General features: G+C 43.3%; 1 long non-coding RNA gene across 2 annotated transcripts in view; it reads right to left on the reverse strand.

The window, feature by feature from the left end:
- Positions 1–17,011, reverse strand: part of LOC110504948 (uncharacterized) — a 33,055-nt gene extending 16,044 nt beyond the window's left edge. For both annotated transcript variants that reach the window (XR_002470661.3, XR_002470662.3), the window contains exons 1-2: positions 16,733–17,011; positions 5,261–5,329 (exon numbers count right to left, since the gene is read on the reverse strand). This is a non-coding gene — a long non-coding RNA (uncharacterized LOC110504948). The remainder of the gene's footprint in view (positions 1–5,260; positions 5,330–16,732) is intronic.
- Positions 17,012–18,833: the final 1,822 nt, after the last annotated feature.

Genomic DNA, 18,833 nt, shown 5'->3' on the forward strand with positions numbered 1-18,833 from the left:
GACCCTGACATCAAAGAGGACTAAACCTCACATGGAGAGCACTTTAAGCCAGGCACGACTGTGACAACAGAACAACCCAATATGTGAATGTCACTTTTGTCAAAACCGAACACTGACACAAAAGACTAGAACTATTTCATAGCAGAAGGTTGAGGAACAAAAACACAGAGATCTATACTCACATTCCTACTTCCTTGGGACCTCGGAGATTGATTAAGTTGCTAGAGGAGATGGGTAACTGACAAGTATTTGTCAAAATCATGTTGGTGAGAGTGGCTAGTGTTGAGTTTGTTTCTACTCCAGAAGCATCCACATTGACAAGGCATAGACATAGTTTGAAAGTGTAACGTCTTCTACAGACCCATCAACTGACAAGGACACAGCTTGATCTTGAAACTGATAAATTCTCAAGCCAACGGCAAGATTTTGCTCTGATAGCAACACTTTATTTTGTAAAAACTCTAAATTGTCAAGTTGTTCTTTGCATAGCAAGTCCCCTTTCCCATCTGAATCCTGATGGGTTGAGAGGGGCAACTAAACCTACGATAAAACATAGTGTTCTATCTAATCCTGGGTTTAAACTCTGAAGTTAGTCTTGACCTTTCCCAATCTTCAGTTGGGAGCAGTCAAGGAAGTGGCTCTAAACTCAACCCGGGTTTCTCTAGTCCTAATATGCCGTTTCAACAGGTCTAATACTTGAGCTTGTATTCTGACACTATTTCCAAGATGAAATCTGATACCCAAAGCCCTTTCCTCTTCAAAGTAGTCTCCTGTTGTGCTTTGTGACCACAATAGTATCAGTCTCGTATGTTCAAAGCCCCATCCCTGTGTTAGCTTTCAGTTGCTGTCTACACATCTCTCTTGAAAATACATTTGAGACTTTGAAGGCTGGCCTGAAAACACTAGTGAAAATTACAAGAAATGTACAAACTTTCAATGAATATCACAGTTGATTAACATTCCAGCTGTGTAGGCTACACATCAAAACCAACGTTTAGATTCAAAGTTAGAGTAAAACAGTCCAAAAAAAAACTCATGTCAATTGATTTGGGGGGTGATCTTTGCAAGTTCCCTCAGTATAGTAGTATTGATTAAATACTTTTGAACTATTAATAATTTAAAGCTATAAACCAGAGCGCTTTAAGGCCACAGTAACCAGCATGCACTATAATCTCTGCGTGAGAAGAATTATCCATTGAAATGCAGATGTTTTATTGAGCAAAGTGATGGATATACCATCAGATGTTAGGCTTTTACATTTAAAAAAAATTTGCATCAACATAATCACGTGATTCATCTTATTACATAACGACACAACGGATTAATATGAAGTATAAGGCTATTTGGTGTCTGGATAAATGAAAAGCCCACCAAATTCCTGGCAGAGAGATCTGACCTAGACAAAAGCAAGTGGAAAAGCTGCAGATCAACGGATACCAAGTGATTGGGAACGTTCGACTGACAATGATCAGAAGAAAAGAGCGGCGATCTCAATAAATTTGTCATTCAGCCTTTCAAGGTTCAATCATATCTGAGGTGTTTTGCATAACTATGAGGTCCACATTTCTAATCCTCAAAGGGTCTCGGTGCTACTTGGCTTTGCACTGTAGTCATTCAAGGTCACAACCCGGCAGGAAATATGGGCTGCCATAGCAACACAAAGATGGCTTCTGAAGGCTTAGCATAATTCTTCCCTAATAGAAAAATAACAGCGCCAAATCCCGTCCTTAGTGAACTGGCTTATTTGATGGAGGCAGACTCCCACCTGTGAAGCACATAGTCACCACACTAATGTGCTAGACCACTAGGAGATGAAAAAAGGTCCATCTTTGAAAAGGGGGTGGGGAATGTGGGTTCTCGGACCAAGCCAAATTCTTTCTCTTCTCTTCTGATGAAAACAACCCACAGTATGTCTCAAACTAGCTTGAGCTCTTTGAGAGCAGAAAATATGAGCTGCCAAATGAATTGTAGTCTCTAAATAATACTCATCTTTGAAGAGCTTATGAGTCTCTCTTTCTGTGAAAACCAGTGGAGAGAAAAAAACTCTGCTCACATTGGCAGCAAACCTCAAGAGATGTTTTATTTTCATTTGTAGAATGATTGAACACAGCCCACATCACATGAAACTACATTAAAAGATGAGCAATGTTTGAAAACTTTTCTCACAAATATATTTATGATATTCTGAGAGTTTTAGTTGTATTCTCTAGAAGGAGGATGTACGTGGTCATGGACTACCATGGGTCCCTATAGATTCTTATGTCTTCACTCAGAATCCCGGCGAGCTCATTAAACACACTGAAACAAACAGAATAGACTATAACCTTAAGAAAGCAGGAGACCGACCAACCAGAGCAAGTAATGCGCCTTTGCACTCTAGTTACGATGAAAGAGAGCTGTGGTGTGCTTAAGGGATGTTTTTGTATGCATGCTTGTGCACCTGTGTCACAGTGTGTGTGTGTGGTAGGGAGGAGAGGAAGAGTGTACTGTGGAATAGACCGTCAGGTCATGTAGTCGTGTGATCTCTATCTGCCTTGTAATCCCCCCCCCCCCCCCCCCCCCAACACCCCTCTTTGTTGCCCAATACCCAGGAGTTGGACTCTTGTCACTGTGTGAATCACATCAAGATGATGGGAGCTTGGGAGAGGATAAATTACCGCCACACTTTAGAGTGCGAGGCGTGTATCAGCCACCACAGCAGTGCAGACTGCTTTTAGGATCACCCATGAGTAACAGAGCTCCAGCAATGTTGCAGCCATAGTGATCGAGCCAAAAAATAGAAGGCTTTATGAAATCGTTACTGTCAAGAATGGGGTATGATCATCAAATCCTAGCAGCTGAACATGATTTCCTACAAGGGTCCTATAGTATGGTGCTGTTTTCTGTCTGTGTAATACAGATGCTTACAGATAGGGGATGTCGTAGTTGGATACGTGACTCATTCTGCTAATGCTTGGCTTCCTGAGTCAGCCATTTTTAGCCTCAAAGGATTTCTGTTTGTTCACTGTAATCTCCAGATGGAGCCCTTCTTTTCACTGTCTCTGGCGTAGTCACTCTACTATCTCACTGTCTGTCTGTCTGTGGCGTATGCCTGCTGCTTGTCTTATTACGGGGTGTTTTAAGGATATTTCAGCCTGCCAGGACAAAGAAACCCGCCACCTCATTCCCCGGCTATGGATAATCTTCTTTCATTGTGAGGGATGCTTTTCTATTTGACGGTGCTCAATAGTATCTCAGGTCGACATAGTGACACCACAGAATCAGAGGGAGATAATCATTATATTGTAATGTGCTTTCAGCCTCCTCGCGAGAAATAGCCGGAATGCTTCTGGGCTTGCTGTTGCCTAATGCTTCTATCAATAACAGAATCACTGAATGCTCAAGCACTTTCAAATTGTGATATCTTCATTGCAGACGAAGAGAGTTATCAAATGTTTCTATCCTTTTCTTAATCTAACATCAGCATTTCTGGTTGCAATGAGCCTATGGGTGGCTTGTTAGTAGTCTTTGTTAAGCAAAGGAGCATGCAGCCTTCATTGCTTTTCTATCGATACATCTTTGAGCTGTTGGGCACATATGCAAAATGTACACGTTCATAATCATTTTTTCTAAATCTATCTTTTATAATTTGTGTTATGGATTCTTTATGCATCATGGGCACACAGTGCATTACCATTAAAAACTATGTAGATGCTCTTTTCTCTGCTACCAGGGTTTCCACCATTGTTGCCCATAGATCCCTCTTTATGAACCCCTGTCTGCATTCTTGACGCTCACCCCTTATTGTGGGTTGATTTGGCTTGGTGTCTTCACGTTGAATGGGCGATGACAGTCACAACGGCCATATATACGGAGTCCCCCTGGTCTGTACAGTAGGTGTTCAATGACCGTCCGACAGCAGTGTAATTAAATCAGCACTGTATGCACGATTGACCAACGAGAGGCCAGACTCCCCCGCTGTTCCCTGAAGGGAATCCCAACGAATCTCTCCCAAAACCTCCTTTTTCAGAGTCTTACACCGGGCACCTTTCCACTTCAAAGCACTGCACCTCTTAAGGACTCACGTCTCCTGGAAAGAATGGCCTCGGCTGAGATACAGACACCGCTGGTCCAATTTGCCTTGCCTGCACATCCCTCCCCCTGGGACCGGGTCATATCCGAGACTGAAGCGGCTATCTGATGAGATCACACGGAGAGGGTGCAGGAACGTAAAGGCGAGGAGTTACTGCATATCCTACCAGGAGCCTCCAATGGGTTCTATTAAAACGCGTTCAATATGCAGGTCAGGGCTTTGAAAGTACTGGGCACCCTCTAACCCCGGCAAACTCAAAGGGTATTGGTGCATGCTCAATGATGGGAATCTGGACCCCATTAATATAATGAGTCCAGGGTATTAGTATTCCAAAGCCAACTGTGAAGTCTCTCTCTTTTAAAAAAAAATCTCTGGTAGAGTTTTTAAGGAGTGATCTGCCAACTTGGGAGTGACAAAGGAGAGCAGGGAGAGAGAGAGGTGCTTGCTTCTAATCTGAGATCAATTTCCAGCTGTCAGTTCTCAAAGGGCAATTTCCAACAGTTAGGAACTCTGTCAGAGCGTAAAACACAGACAAGCAACGCAGAGTGGAACATTTACTGTCATCAGAAGAAAGCTCGCCCTGCTTTTTACCTTTTCTTCAGACCTGTTAATGTTTCTAAAGAGTGATAAAAAGAGCAACTAGAAGAATATAGTGAGTGATGGGAGACATATTTGCATAATTTTACCCCGGCTCTGGTTACTGAGCTAGAGTTGTGAGCGTCCACTATTTTGTTTCTCGCTAAACAAAACAAAGCGGGATTATGTTAGGGAGCAACTCGTCTCAGCAACATCGTGTAGCTAAGCAGTCCGCCTTTTGACAGAGTAAAATCTAAGTGAGAGCGGGTTGGACAGCTAAGTCCAGCATGGCTGGTAGGCTGACGTGTGTCTGACAGTCACCTGTAAGACATTAGGGAGACAGTGGAGTGGTGGAGTGTGCCGGGGTCCTTCAACCAGGAAGCAGCAGCTGCTGGAGCTAATTAAAGGCATAGTAACATAGCCCTGCTCAGACCCACTTCAAACACTCCTCTGCATGCAAGCCTGGAGAACCATCTCTGGGGTGTCGGGGCCTGTCAGGGCACCTCTGTGACCTGCTGCAGCTGCATGCTGAGCCCCGGGTCTGACCTGAGGACCGGGGGGTGAGCCCGTGAGGGACAGGGGCACTGTGGGGTGCACCTGGGCCAGACTTACCTGTGCCTGGGTGTCTGCACGGCGGAGCGTGGTATGTGGCTGTGTGGGCGTCGGTAAGGGGACTCCAACCTGCACAACAAAGAGAGAGAGGGGGCTTAGGTGAAAGGTCAGGAGGAGAAGGGAGGCTTAGGAAGAACAGACATCAGGCACATTAACTAAACATGATCAGACGGACACATGCGCTGGAACAGAGGCAGAAACAGATGCCCTTTAGATGTTCTGAAGAAACGTAAACCTAAACATGTCGTCTTTGTAAGGATTTCGCTTAATGTAAGCCTTGCCTTAATTAATAAGATGGACTTCAATCTACAATGACAACGTTCAGCCTTTATCGGCTGACGCAAGATCATTTTATAAGGATGCCGGTTGCCCAAATCAAAGATGGCTGTACAGTATTCCTATCCTTCCAGTCAGAACTACTGACAAATGTTGCCTTGAAAAGTAAGTTGGGATTGAACACAGAAATCTGAAGCAACTGACCGACCCATTGAGGTAAAGTAACCCATAATATTTTTGGAGGCACGTGCTCAATCTGAATCTGTCTATCCATCACTCAATACTGTAGGTTATTATCGAGGGAAACGCATGGAATCGAAGCCGTCGTGCATCACTCACACGTTATGTTGCAGTGAAGATACGGACCAAAGGCAGAATCATTTGGACACCTCACGCAACCTCTTGACTTCAACTCCCAGAGATGTCAAATCAAGTTGTTATTTTAATCCAGGGATTCAGTGTTTCCTTGCAGCACATATCCTTTCTTTTTTGTTGTCTCTTGCTACGTATGTGCATAATGAGCTTTAAGAGTCATACTGTTACACCTATTACACTCCTATTACACTAGAACCATATTTTGGAATAGCGGTGGCTTGATTGTGTTTGCATCAGGTTATTATCAGTTATTTATCAGTTATTTAACTGATTATCAGTTATTTAACGTTTTCCAGTTGAGAACCGTTATAACAAACCGATACTTTAGTCAAAACGAAATCTCTATGAGAAGCTATAGCAATGAATACACTTTCTCTGTCCATGCTTTTTTTATTATACGTGAACATTTCCATATGGCCTAAACTTTGTGGTGTAAGAAGATGTGACTGCCGGATGGAGGTGAAGGTTGACATTGGTTTGTAATAGAAAACTAGGCTAGGCGTAGCGTGGCAGAATGGCGTGGGCGGCATCTCTCAGCTTTCTCTCTAGCCTCTGTGAAGTGGACGCCTCTGGGTCCTGTACAAGGCCAGGGCGACCCCCCTGCTGTGTCCTACGGGCAGGTGACTGCATCATGGAGACACGATGTCTCTCCCCGGGGTTTCCCACAAGCCACTGCACAGCCACACGCGGGCCACCGGAAACAGGCCTCCGCCTTCACCAGCCGCACGGCAACCAAATCAAACCCCCACAGGCAGAGACACGCAGGCAGGACTGTCCATCTATCCACATGTCATTCAGATGCAAGACTGACATTCACCAAGATGCCTCTATCTTGGGAGGGGATCACACAACATGGCTCCTACTGTAGGTACACACACAGACCGTTCCTTTTCACCAGAGTAGAAAAGAAAATGACAACTAGGATAATTCAATCCAACCTATGTGGTGTGGTGGATGTTCTTGTGTGCCTGCCACATGCTAGAAGGCCTAAACCAAGGTAGAAAACACTGGGTTTCAGGCCCTAATAGTTTTCTGCCACCCTGGGCAGCCAGGTTTCTCTTGGGTAAAATAGAGTGAAGGAAACTTTCCGCTTCACGTCTTCATGGCTTCATGCTCTGAGCGCCTGGCTGTGTGGGATCGTGTGCTGTACTCTTTCAGCTGGCTGTCGTGTGGTCTCAATCTCTTTACACAATTCACTGCCAGCCTCCTCTCCTTTCTACCAGGCCTCCGCACACCGTGTAATCAGCAGATGTCTTTCTAGAGGAGCCCACTGCCATGTGCTGCACACCTGCCTTGCCAATTTCATTTAGGTGACCCCCCCCCACCCTTTCTCACCCATTTCAGGCCCAGCAGCCATGTTGATTTGGTTCTTAATGTGCCCTGAAGTCACAAAATACTTCTTCCCTCAGCACTGTCGAGCCACAGTATCAAAGGATATAGCAAGTCCTGAGTGAGCCTAGGTGACCACGATGCTATCATCCACTACTGCTTCGATGAACAATACCTCATTCAAGAGTGTCCTTTAACCTTGAAAAGACAAACCAATAAGAATGGAGTTCTTTTTTTCATTACTCATGCTTGTGGTGCTGTGATCTATCTCAGTTCACAATCGATGCCGCAACACAGCTAAATGAAAAGAGAGGTTATCTGACGTTAACAGGACAACACAGATAATTTCTGCTTAGGTAATTGACACACTTTTACCAAAACAAGGACACTGAGTTATATAAAACACATCAAATGCAGTTCTGATATTTTAAAGGTAAAAAAATCTACCCCGGTATTTTTCGAAATGATAAATTAATAAACGCAGACCAATTAAAATATATATAATTATGTCCGATGTGTCTTCATTATCCTCTGCCAAAATAATTTGATGACACCAATTTCAAATGAACTCATTTAGTTGCCTCGTCAAACAAGGCGAAGTCACAACCGGAGACTGCGGAAAGACGTACATTGACAGTTTATTACACAGTAAACTCACGTTGTTATTTTCCTTTTAAATTATATGTACACACTATGCGAATCATATACTCTGCTCATGTAATGAAGGATGGTTCTGAAGGATGGTTCTGCTCATGTTTTGCTTGTCTCTGTGAGGTCTGGCTTTGACCACCTGGGCACCACCTGGGCACCATCAGGGCATCAACAGGGCATGTGTTCTGTCTGCCACCGTCATCTGTATAACTGGGTGAAAGTGGGAAAGTGACAGGCCTGCTGGTGTTGGGTAGTATGAAATGAGCTGTCAAATGATCAATATTCAAAGTCTGTTTGCTAAACTGGGCCATACAATTTAAGGAAAAGGGATGCCTCGAAGGACACAGTAATCGGGAAAATATTGAAAGTGAAGTTATCATTATGAATCGGAATACTGTTATTCACATGGTTATTCAGTGTCTAATTATACTGAGCAAAAATATAAACACAACATGTAAAGTGTTGGTCTCATGTTTCATGAGCTGAAATAAAATATCTCTCAAAATGTTCTATGAGCACAAAAAGCTTATTTCTCTCCAATTTTGTGCATAAATGTATTTACATCCCCGTTAGTGAGCATTTCTCCACATCCCTGTTAGTGAGCATTTCTCTTTTGCCAAGATGATCCATCCACCTGACAGGTGTGGCATATCGAGAAGCTGATTAAACAGCATGATCATTACACAGGTGCACCTTGTGCTGGGGACAATAAAAGGCCACTCTAAAATGTGCAGTTTTGTCACACAAAACAATGCCACAGATGTCTCAAGTTTTGAGGCATTGTGCAATTTGCATGCTGACTGCAGGAATGTCCACCATAGCTGTCGCCAGAGAATTATATTCTCATTTCTCTATCATAAGCCGCCTCCAACACTGTTTTAGAGAATTTGGCAGTATGTCCAACCGTCCTCACACCTTCAGACCACGTGTGACCATGCCAGCTCAGGATCTCCACACCCGGCTTCTTCACATGCGGGATCGTCTGAGACCAGCCACTCGGACAGCTGACAAAACTGAGGAGTGATTCTGTCTGTAATAAAGCCCTTTTGTCAGGAATAACTCATTCTGATTGGCTGACTTCCAAGTGGGTGTGATTCTTTTACATTTACGTAGACAGTCTCATCCAGAGTGACTCACAGTAGTGAGTGCATGCATTTTGATTTGTTTGTTTGTACTATTTGTTTGTACTGGTCCCCCGTGGGAATCGAACCCACAACCTCGGCGTTACAAGAGGCCATGCTCCAACTGAACCACATGGGACCTGTAACTCAGTAAAATCCTTGAAATGTATATTTTTTGACACCAATTATAATATTTCTGCAGCACCTAACCTTTTTGACAATCTTGTTAACTTGAAAAGATATATTTTTTCAATTCATAGTAATGATCAAAAGCGAGGTGAGTGTGTCTGTGGTTGTGTGAACATGTTCAGGAAGTAAACGTCTCTGGCCCTGTCGACAGATTGAGTTTTAATAACGTTATGTGTGTTCACAATTGTGACTCACGCTCTCGCTCCACATGCGGATTAAGGAAAAATTGGTCACTCCACTTTGCCTCAAGTTATTATATCCCCCTAAGCCTAACCTCAGCTTCACTTAGCCAAACAAGCTTCAAAACCTCGTGTGTTTCTACCGTCAAACCCTCGGGCACTGAATACCCAGAGTTCTTAGTACAAATATAGAGGGAAAAAAAACCTGTTACAATTGAAATGACCTGAAACAGCATACCAGATTCTGCTCAGGAGACTCTGCACAGATAGTTCCTCGTGGAAATATCAAAACAAACATAAAATACATAAACGCAATCCAAGGATTACAATGACGTTAGGGAAGCAGCCTAAACATTTGCATTGCAAACTGGATATCTGGTTGGTTGCAGCAATCTAAATTCATTCTACTGAAAAGAGATGTCACTAGTCATGCCTGGTGTGTTTTAACTAGCACAACAACACCTTGCTTATCACATGTTGCTTCGTCTTGTGTTGCACAACCTGAATAGCTGAGTGCTTCCTGTCTAGGCTACATAGCTTCCAAACACACGCCCAGACTTTCATCCAACATTCTGGCTATGACTGGGATGGTGGGTGAAGGTCGAAGCGGATGTTGCGCCAGCTTGTGGGTAAGAGGGGTGCATGGGGTATCTCTTTAATATAGATGCTCCAGGCTCTCAAAAGCTCATCCAATAGTACTGCTGCATTAACTTGCACAACCATATCTAACCATCCCCCCACACTTCCACACCCATCAGCCATGTTTGTTTTTGCTCGTGTTGCGTTATCAAAAGGCTAACTGCTTTACAGCGCCTCCTGCTGCTCCTCGGGAGGAGACTTTCCCGCCTGGAAATAGGAATCCAGCCATCAGATTAAAAGGTAATCACAATAGTCTGTCCCGGCATGTTTCACATTTGAATTATTTGGGGTTTTCTTACTGAGCAAAATAGGCTGTGGTATGGTGTTCCCATTATGTCGCCAAGGCCGTCTTTTGAAAGTACAGTTGACATGGTTGGTCAGTGTCAGCCAAAATAGCATTTTTTTAAATTTCCTACCCCTTTTATTTCCTACTCAGCAGTGAAATGAGTGCAAGGTACGAGTTAGAATGCACACACTTCCATTATCCAAGACTGATCAGGGCTGACATTTTAGTAAGTGAGCATGATTTTACATGATTTCAGGGCAGAATAGAGCACTCTGCAATCATTAATTAGTTATGAGAGGAGTATAGTTGTGATAGTGGGCCGACTGAATGCCTGACCAGAATAGGGTCCTTCAGAGCGCTGAGTTTGTGTTCCTCGTTCTCCGGGTCAGGCTGTGTCTGCCCCGAGCTGTCTGTCAACGTGAACCCCAGAGCTGGGTCTGAGAAGGGGCACAGGGGAGGGGGTAGGGGGACTACTGGGGCAACCGCTGCCGGGCGGTGCCCATGCCAGCCGTGCGTAAAGACTAATAAAGACGGCACACTGGCAGGACCCCGTCACCCCGGCAACGAGATGTCACCATAAACAAGCTGCAGGCCGTTGGCAGGCCACTTCCTGGTTATATAATGGCAATCTGGTTTTTTTCGAATGGAAGATTACAGGCCCCTGCTCGGGGACATGGGCAAATTAAAATGGCAGTCGAAAATCGTGACGTTATATAACCCTTCTTTTGTCATCCTATAACGAAGATTGGCAATACCATGCACTCCCTGTGTCTTCCCTCTACACTTGGTCTGACGTCACCTGCCGTCATCACTACTCCCCGCTTCACACAATCGATGGCGCTATTAACCCTGTAGCACAGGTGTTAAGACGGTTTACAGTGATCCAAACAGTTCCATGTTCGTTGAAACAAAACCCTTACAGTACTCCAAGGTTATTGAATAGCCTGGCTTTGTCAGCTGTACCTGTACCTGCCTCGTCCCATTCTCCGCTGAGGTGTGGAAGTGGAACCATGTAAAGAGGTCACCAGTCACGTGTGGCCCTGACAAATATACAGAATGACATGAAACAGACACTAAGACAAATCCTGAAGTATAGTGACGGCTACTGTCGGGCCACATGCTAATGGTGTTAAAATGGCCGAACAAGGAACACACAGGCGCCTTTTTCAACTATACGTTTACTGTGGTAGAAAAACACACAAACAACAGAATGGGAAGACGCCAGTGCGTGCTGTGCGTTATCAAAATGATAACTACTAATACGTCAAGCCACTCCCACAACGCCTATGCTCAGTTAATTAGCAGAATGTAAAATATTTGTGTTTGAATCAGGCCATATTAACTGTATTGTACAAGACAGTCCGACAGAGGTGTCCTTCTGTTCCCGCCACCATTTTAGCTTCATGTGTCTCCTTCTGTGTTACATTGAGGCGCACTATGACACAGAGAAAATGACCTCAGTAAGTATGCACTTAATACAGTTATTAATATGTCGATTGGTTAAAACAGGCAAAAGACTGTCGATCATCTTTTTTCGCTGGGTATATCAAATGTTAAACCCATTTTGCACTAGCGCACATTTAAAACCAAATTGAACACGTAGTAACTGCAGAATACCTAATTGAAACATGTTTTCATTTCATTTTCTTGCCGCTCCTGCTAATTCATCAGAGATGTTGGGTTTTGAAGCACACCTTGAATTATTTTTGACTGGCAATCACGTTGTATAGCATAAGAAATATTCTGAAAACGATTGCTTTGAGTTTGATTTGTGAAACATACCATATTTGATTACTATCTGCGACCACATTGTTGCGTTTTGTGTTTATACATGACTTGGATTTTTACAGAGCACCAAAAATAAACATTTGTAAATATGTTGTTTCTGGTTTGCATCACGACATGATTTCCATTGATTGTTGTATGGATGTTTTATCATTGATATACTAATTGTCTAAATAGGTATATTTTATTTTTGATGATTAAATGCATTTAGTCTCTATTTGATTCACCCCATTGTGGAATGTTATCAGATCACTGTACAATCAAGAGGTATTTATTTTCACTAATTGAATCCCACACAAATAACAAACATTCTCACACAACTAATTACCAAGGGGCTTTAAATATATATGCACTGAACTTAATATATCTTACTAAGAAAAGTCTCTAGCTAAGAAAAATAATTTCCTTGTCTCAACTCAAATTATTATAAAATAAAAAAGCATATCGTCTTCATGTGGGTCGAAGTCTCTGCTGAAAACGATGAACTGTATACAGAGCACGTACATATGATACGACCTCTTCACAGTTAGTTCAGTAAGAATACACTCAGGACAATTCAGAACTAATTGAGATCATTAGTTTATAATTATCAAGTTCACCAAAACGCATCAAACTAATATTGAAGCCGCATAACAGAATTAAACGGATCACTGCGTCCCCCACAAATATTTTTTAAATGAATTTATAGTTCATTGTACTTTAAACTTTTTTTTCTATTAAGATGAATTTAATCACTTACATGAATACTAATACAATGGGTATGTATGATACACATGCATACACCAGTTTGGAGTAAATGTATATATATATTGATTTATGTGAAATCAATTTAATAATACTATCCTTGAAATTAACAATGTTACGTAAGTTTAGATAACTTCTGAAGAATGTGTATAAACATGGTGTACACCTGGACACTTCCCCAGCAGACACAATAGCTTCAATCGTCACTATCGTGGCTGCTGCTTAGGGTTGAAAAGAGAAAAACACGCAGTCGTTGCTCGCCACTCTAACAATCTGTAAAAGGTCCCCAGTATGAATTGAATTAGTGTGAGCAATGAGCCTGCGTTTAAACTAATTATTGCACAAAATGCTAGAAGCTGAAGAAACAGAACAGAAAGATCCCTAACCAACACACAGATAAACTCCTGTGACCTTGCTGTCAAAGAGAGCCCTAATGAGTTTTCATGAGACAACCAACACACAGACAGACACACTTTGCAACTTCTTTGCTTCTAGGCAACTCATTAGCCTTTGGTTAAGGTACACGCAAATATGTTTTTTAAAGGATTGAATGAAACAAAATGGTCCCTAATGAACATGTTTTGGGATAGTAAAGCTGGCTCCACTGTAGAATAGGACCTTTAATACCTATGTATTTGCATGGCAGTTAGGCAGGTGCAGTGAAACACTTGCCTATTGTACATGGTTGAAAAGTAAGCCTACAGTAAAGATATCCTATGAAATAGGCCTATTACTACGAGCATTGGCCGCTATTAGAACACGTTTGTTATTCTGAACATGCATAGATTCTGGTTGTTGAGCGCTTTCCCCACGTCGCACAACACATGCAGATGCAAAGGCCAACGCTGCCTGGCATTGTTTGAAAGTTTTATAGCCCATGTCAGACAATTTGTTTCTGAAAGACTGAAACTACCATAGAAGCAATTATTGCAGACTTTGCATTTGTTTGTCAGCGTTTTGTATGGGCATCTGTGAGTTTTCTTTGAATTCTTTCCATTGTTTTCAGTTTGTAAATGTTGAAGCGAGGTATCAAAAGAATGAGAAATTCATTAGCAGTTTCAAGTTGGGATCTAATTGGGAGAAGTTTCTTTTATTTCCAGTGAGGCGCGTTATTTCTTCAAGGGAATGGTTACGAATGGATGACTCTTGAGTCATCATCGAATAATATTTCATGATATGTGAGAATCAACTAAGACAGAGACTTGATCAAAACTGTCAGCCAAGTCAGATGTTTCTCTCTGTGAGATTGGACATGTGAAACATCCCAGAGTTTTGTGAAATGAAAGCACACCATCTGTCTTTCATATGTTCATCTGTAGAGGGGACATAAACCTCTGTCATCAGGGTCCCCCCCCCCCATCACAACCCCTCCAAATAACAATGACACATCTTCATTTCTTTTTCAATCTTTTGTCATTCTCTGTTTCAACTTTTAATAGTGCTCACCCTTAAGTTCAACCAGACACTTAACGTACTAAACAATACAAAAGGGTTTTTGTGCTATTCCAATGATACCGGAACAATATTGTATATTGCATATTGGAATATAATATTATATAATACAATATAATATTGTCAGGAAAATTAGGTGTTGTATGTGTTTAGTCTTATACTCAAACATGGTGATACACACAACATTAATATCCTATGTCTTAAGGTAAAACCTAGCACTTAGCATCCAGTTTTTGGCGGCTAGGAGGGTGAATGTTGCCTTCTCTTTCAGTATTATTTAATACACTTCATAGCCTACTGTACCGTGTGCACACCATAGAGGAAACCACAAGTTCCCTCTCCTTAGTAGCTATAGCCTCTCTGAATCTAAAAGGAGTTGGTTTGAAGCTGGTGGGAGAGAAAGTTTGCTAACTTATTCTTTTCATTCTCAATTGCAAAGAAAAACGTCTCTCACATGATTTCCCAAAGTTAACCCATCTCGCGGGGAGAAAAAAAGGGTAAAGCATTTGGAAAGCTTTTCTTGTTTCATACTATGAAAGCTTTCAAGTGCAAAGGCTCAAATAGACTTTCATATGAAGCTGTCATATTTTACAAATAAATAGGATTTAATAAAAGGAGAGACTTTTTTGGCAGAGTGGTATGGAACCTCCGTATTCCTGTTGCCCAAGTAAAGATGCTACGCTACATATTCTTGCTAGCATACATTGGCAACTGACTTAGAGACATCAGTATTCATATTAGCATTTGCTGAAGATGTATTCCAGTCAACCTCTATAGCAGGCTTTTTCGCCTTCCACATTTATCGTGAAATGTTGAAATTATGATTCATTTTAAGACGTAAGTGTGAATATAAGAATATTGTTTGAGATCGCAATCAACTGAAATGGGATGCCGGAAATGTTCAGTCTGCCCTTAACAACATAAGTATCACTGTCGCAAAGAGATACTCTAATGGAGATTGTTGCTTGTGAAGAAGGTTGTTTACGTCAGCAAATCGTTTTAGTGAGGACTAACTGAGCAAGTTACCTAAACTGTGGGTGGGGAATATGTGAAAAAAAAAAAACATACTTTACGGGCTCAGCTTTTGGTAAAACAATTGTGGAAAACATAAGATCCAAATATCTACAATTGAATACCTTCTCAGACTTGCAGTCCCTAACAGTCTACTATTACACAGAGAATGGGAAAACACCATTCAGTATATTTCCGCTCCATCTTCTTCCTGCTCTTTTAGCTGCTTACCACCATGGCAGCCATTTTGTAGAAAATGAAACTGTATACGTTCGGCTGTATATGGTCCGCCCTCTCTCCCTTTAAATAATGATCATGTATGTATTTGCTATTACAAATATAGTTGAAGTATTTCTAGTATAGCATTTTTTTTAGGCTTTCCTCCCAATGTAAGGTATGAGGAGTGGGTAGCGTATGTGCACAATGGCGTACGTGCCTCCCTGCAACATTTCCATTTCCTGCTTAGAATGTTCCAGACGGTATTGAGTAATAGTCTGCCTCATGTCACACACGGGGATGATCTCGTCCGGAGTCTGACTCTACCACCCACTTCCCCCACCGCCCCACCCCGACAACATACACACCAAACCACGGGATGTATAGACCAAGTTGTCCAGAAGTGACCTTGGGTTTGTTTACTTCAATGGAGATCAACTGAGCTGTGAAAGACTGGACCGAAGCTCTTCCCTAGCAGCTCATTTTCCAGTAGTGACTACGGTAGTTCCTCTGTCAGGGTTTCTAGGTAAGTAGGACAGTTGGTGGTGAAGTACCCAAATAGTTTTTCCTCAGTCAGCTACTCCAAACAGAGATACTGTAGCTATGGACAGATGTGTTTGAATTAACATAATTTTTTGGTAAATTAAAAGCTCTCAGCCCTTTGAAAATGCGTAATTTACATATACATTATCAATTAGTTATAGGTCTTCCAATTAGCTCCTCTTTTTCAACATACCCAGAATATTTAGTTGGAAATCAATACATTTTTAATACACTTTTTTCCCCCATGGTAACAGTTGGACCGAGGTATCATAAGATCATATCTGTTATCTATTTCGTGTCTATTTTGTAAAGTCAACTCTGAAATAGAATTCTGCCTCTGGATAAAGTAGGTAAATAAACAGAATACATTCATGATTAAATATGTCTGCCTTGATAATGAACATGCTAGCTGTCAATGTATTGCGCAATCAGGACACGCCACCAATGCTACAAGCAGGACAGCCAACCGGCAGCTGACGTCTTCACACCCATCTAGCCATCTGAACCATCCAATGAAGCCGGGTTGTCACTAAGTAATATGGATGTTGCGGCCCTACCTCTGTCCATAGCAGCCTAGCCCAGTCCAGTCCTATGGCCCTAGTCAGAATACAACAAGTCCTCATAGGTCCACTGTCCCCAGACCTGCATAAACACACACCCAGAAATAGTCCCTCACCTTGGTGCTGCTGCCATCCACACTGCGGCTATCGGCGCCAGACCGGGCCGTTGTCGGTAATGTCCAGAGTGTCCGAGGTGTGTGAGACCAGGATAAGGTGGGTGTGCCAGACTAGAGGCCCAGTACTGGGTATTAGGTGCTTAGAGAGAGTCCACCATTGCTCCCCTGACCACCTCCCTAACCACTAAGAAAGCCCAAATCCCTTTCAGGTCGAGAGTCTGACGCCCGACTGCCCCATAAATCTGAGCAGGCACCGGCAGGGAACGCCATGGGAGTGACGGCCGGGGCGGCTCTCTGGTGAGGTTTTTGGGGAAGGATTATGGATTGAGACGTACAGCTGGGAGGCTGAGGTTACACTTTTCATTCCCACTTCGAGGGGGTCTCGGCTGCCTGGAATCCAGTCAGATTTGTGGAGACTTCTTTTTTCTCCCCGAAAAATGCTCTAAATTCCACATTGGACAAGTCTAAGTTTATCTGATGATAATTGTTTCTGATATAGAACACTTTGGAATATAATTTGGCCAAATGTGATTGGAAGTACCAGCAACTTTTTCCCCACATTTTTTTTTTTTTTTTTACTGAAGTATGAGAAGAAAGAATGGGTACTGTGAAAGTCCTTATTCACCAAAAGACCAGAGTCAAGAGAGAGCAGTATGCCCCCTTCTGGCTCTTTTCTTCTCTCTTTTCTTCTCTCTTTTCTTCTCTTTTCCCCGGCGTCTGGAGATGTGAGGAAATGTCTTTTGATCAGCTCTGACAGAGCCTGGGCCGCGTGAAGAGAAGCTAGCAGGACTATGCCAATCCATGCAAGGGGGAAAAAAATGTCCCTAATAAGAGAGTAATAAGCTAACGAGTGCTGGGTATCCGTCTGATAAACACTCTGGGCTACTGTTTGTGCCAGCACACTTTGTGCCCTTTGACATGTTTCCCCACTCTGACAGACTTTGGATTCTCTGCCAGGACAGTGGGTTTCACCTGGCCCCGTCCAATATGCTCTGCTGCTCACCGTAATGCTGCAGTAGGACCGAATCCAAGGACTTCAGTGACACTGTGCAAATCCTCACTCTTAGAGGACGAGCTAGACATGTCTTTTGTCCGACTTTTCTCATACTACACATGGATGAGCAGAGGAAGTGGAAGGGTTTTCTGTACAACGTGATTGTGTCCCACCTATAGTCCACACCGACTGACCATTCCCACTACGACTGACTGGTCCCATTGTGAGAGTAGTCTTTAGGCTGGTCAGATATTTCAAAGGACTCCACATGGTGGCTTTAACTGCAGCTCTATAGGTACATGGATGTACCTCTGAGAGCTCCTCAGTGTTGAATCCCATTTCACCCCAAATATACACATCAGCCCAGGATGGGGGGCGGGAGGACAGCAGCAGAGCAGCAGCAACGTTTTGGCTGGCTGGTGTCACCCTCTCTCTTACTCCATGGCTTTCCCCAGGAGCTCTCCCCAAACACAGCCAAGCCCACAGGCCTGAACAGGTGCTCTCCTGGAGGAAGGCGGCTGGGGCTCGGGCCAGGGCTGGGGCTCGGGCCAGGGCTAGGACTGGCAGTGCTGGTGAGGCCTGGGTTACCGGGCAAGGCAGGCTTGGGCTATGATGCGGTGCGATGATGAGTCCCAGGCTCATGATTGTAATTACGGCGGGTAGAAGCCGATTAGGTAGCGCTGAGCGGCCCAGCAAGGGGGATGGGCCCACGCCCAGCAGGGAGGGGAGTCCTGCCACGGGAGGGACCAATCAAGTGTGAAGCAGAGTGCAGACCCTGGGCCCCGATTCAGTGGGAAAAGGCTTGGCCACTGGTTCAGAGCGCCGCAACTTTCACGGATTAGTAGAGACACTATTCTGGAGTCTGAAAGGGGAACACAGCACGGAGTAGGCATCAATGCACACACACGCACACGCACACGCACATACGGCAGGGAGGAGGGCTGCAGCCGTCGCCATTTCACTATGGCAACGGCATATCTCACATTCGGGCCCAAATGAAGATACCTTGGGCTGGAATTGGGATATTTATGCCCCCAGTTTAATAGAACTGTTTTAGTAGCTCCTCTCCCTCTCTGGGAGGAAGTGTTTCCCCTTCATTGAGTAAAT

The sequence above is a fragment of the Oncorhynchus mykiss genome, chromosome 25 (genome assembly GCF_057628025.1).
Source record: "Oncorhynchus mykiss isolate SJ-2025 chromosome 25, ASM5762802v1, whole genome shotgun sequence".
Lineage (NCBI taxonomy): Eukaryota > Metazoa > Chordata > Actinopteri > Salmoniformes > Salmonidae > Oncorhynchus > Oncorhynchus mykiss.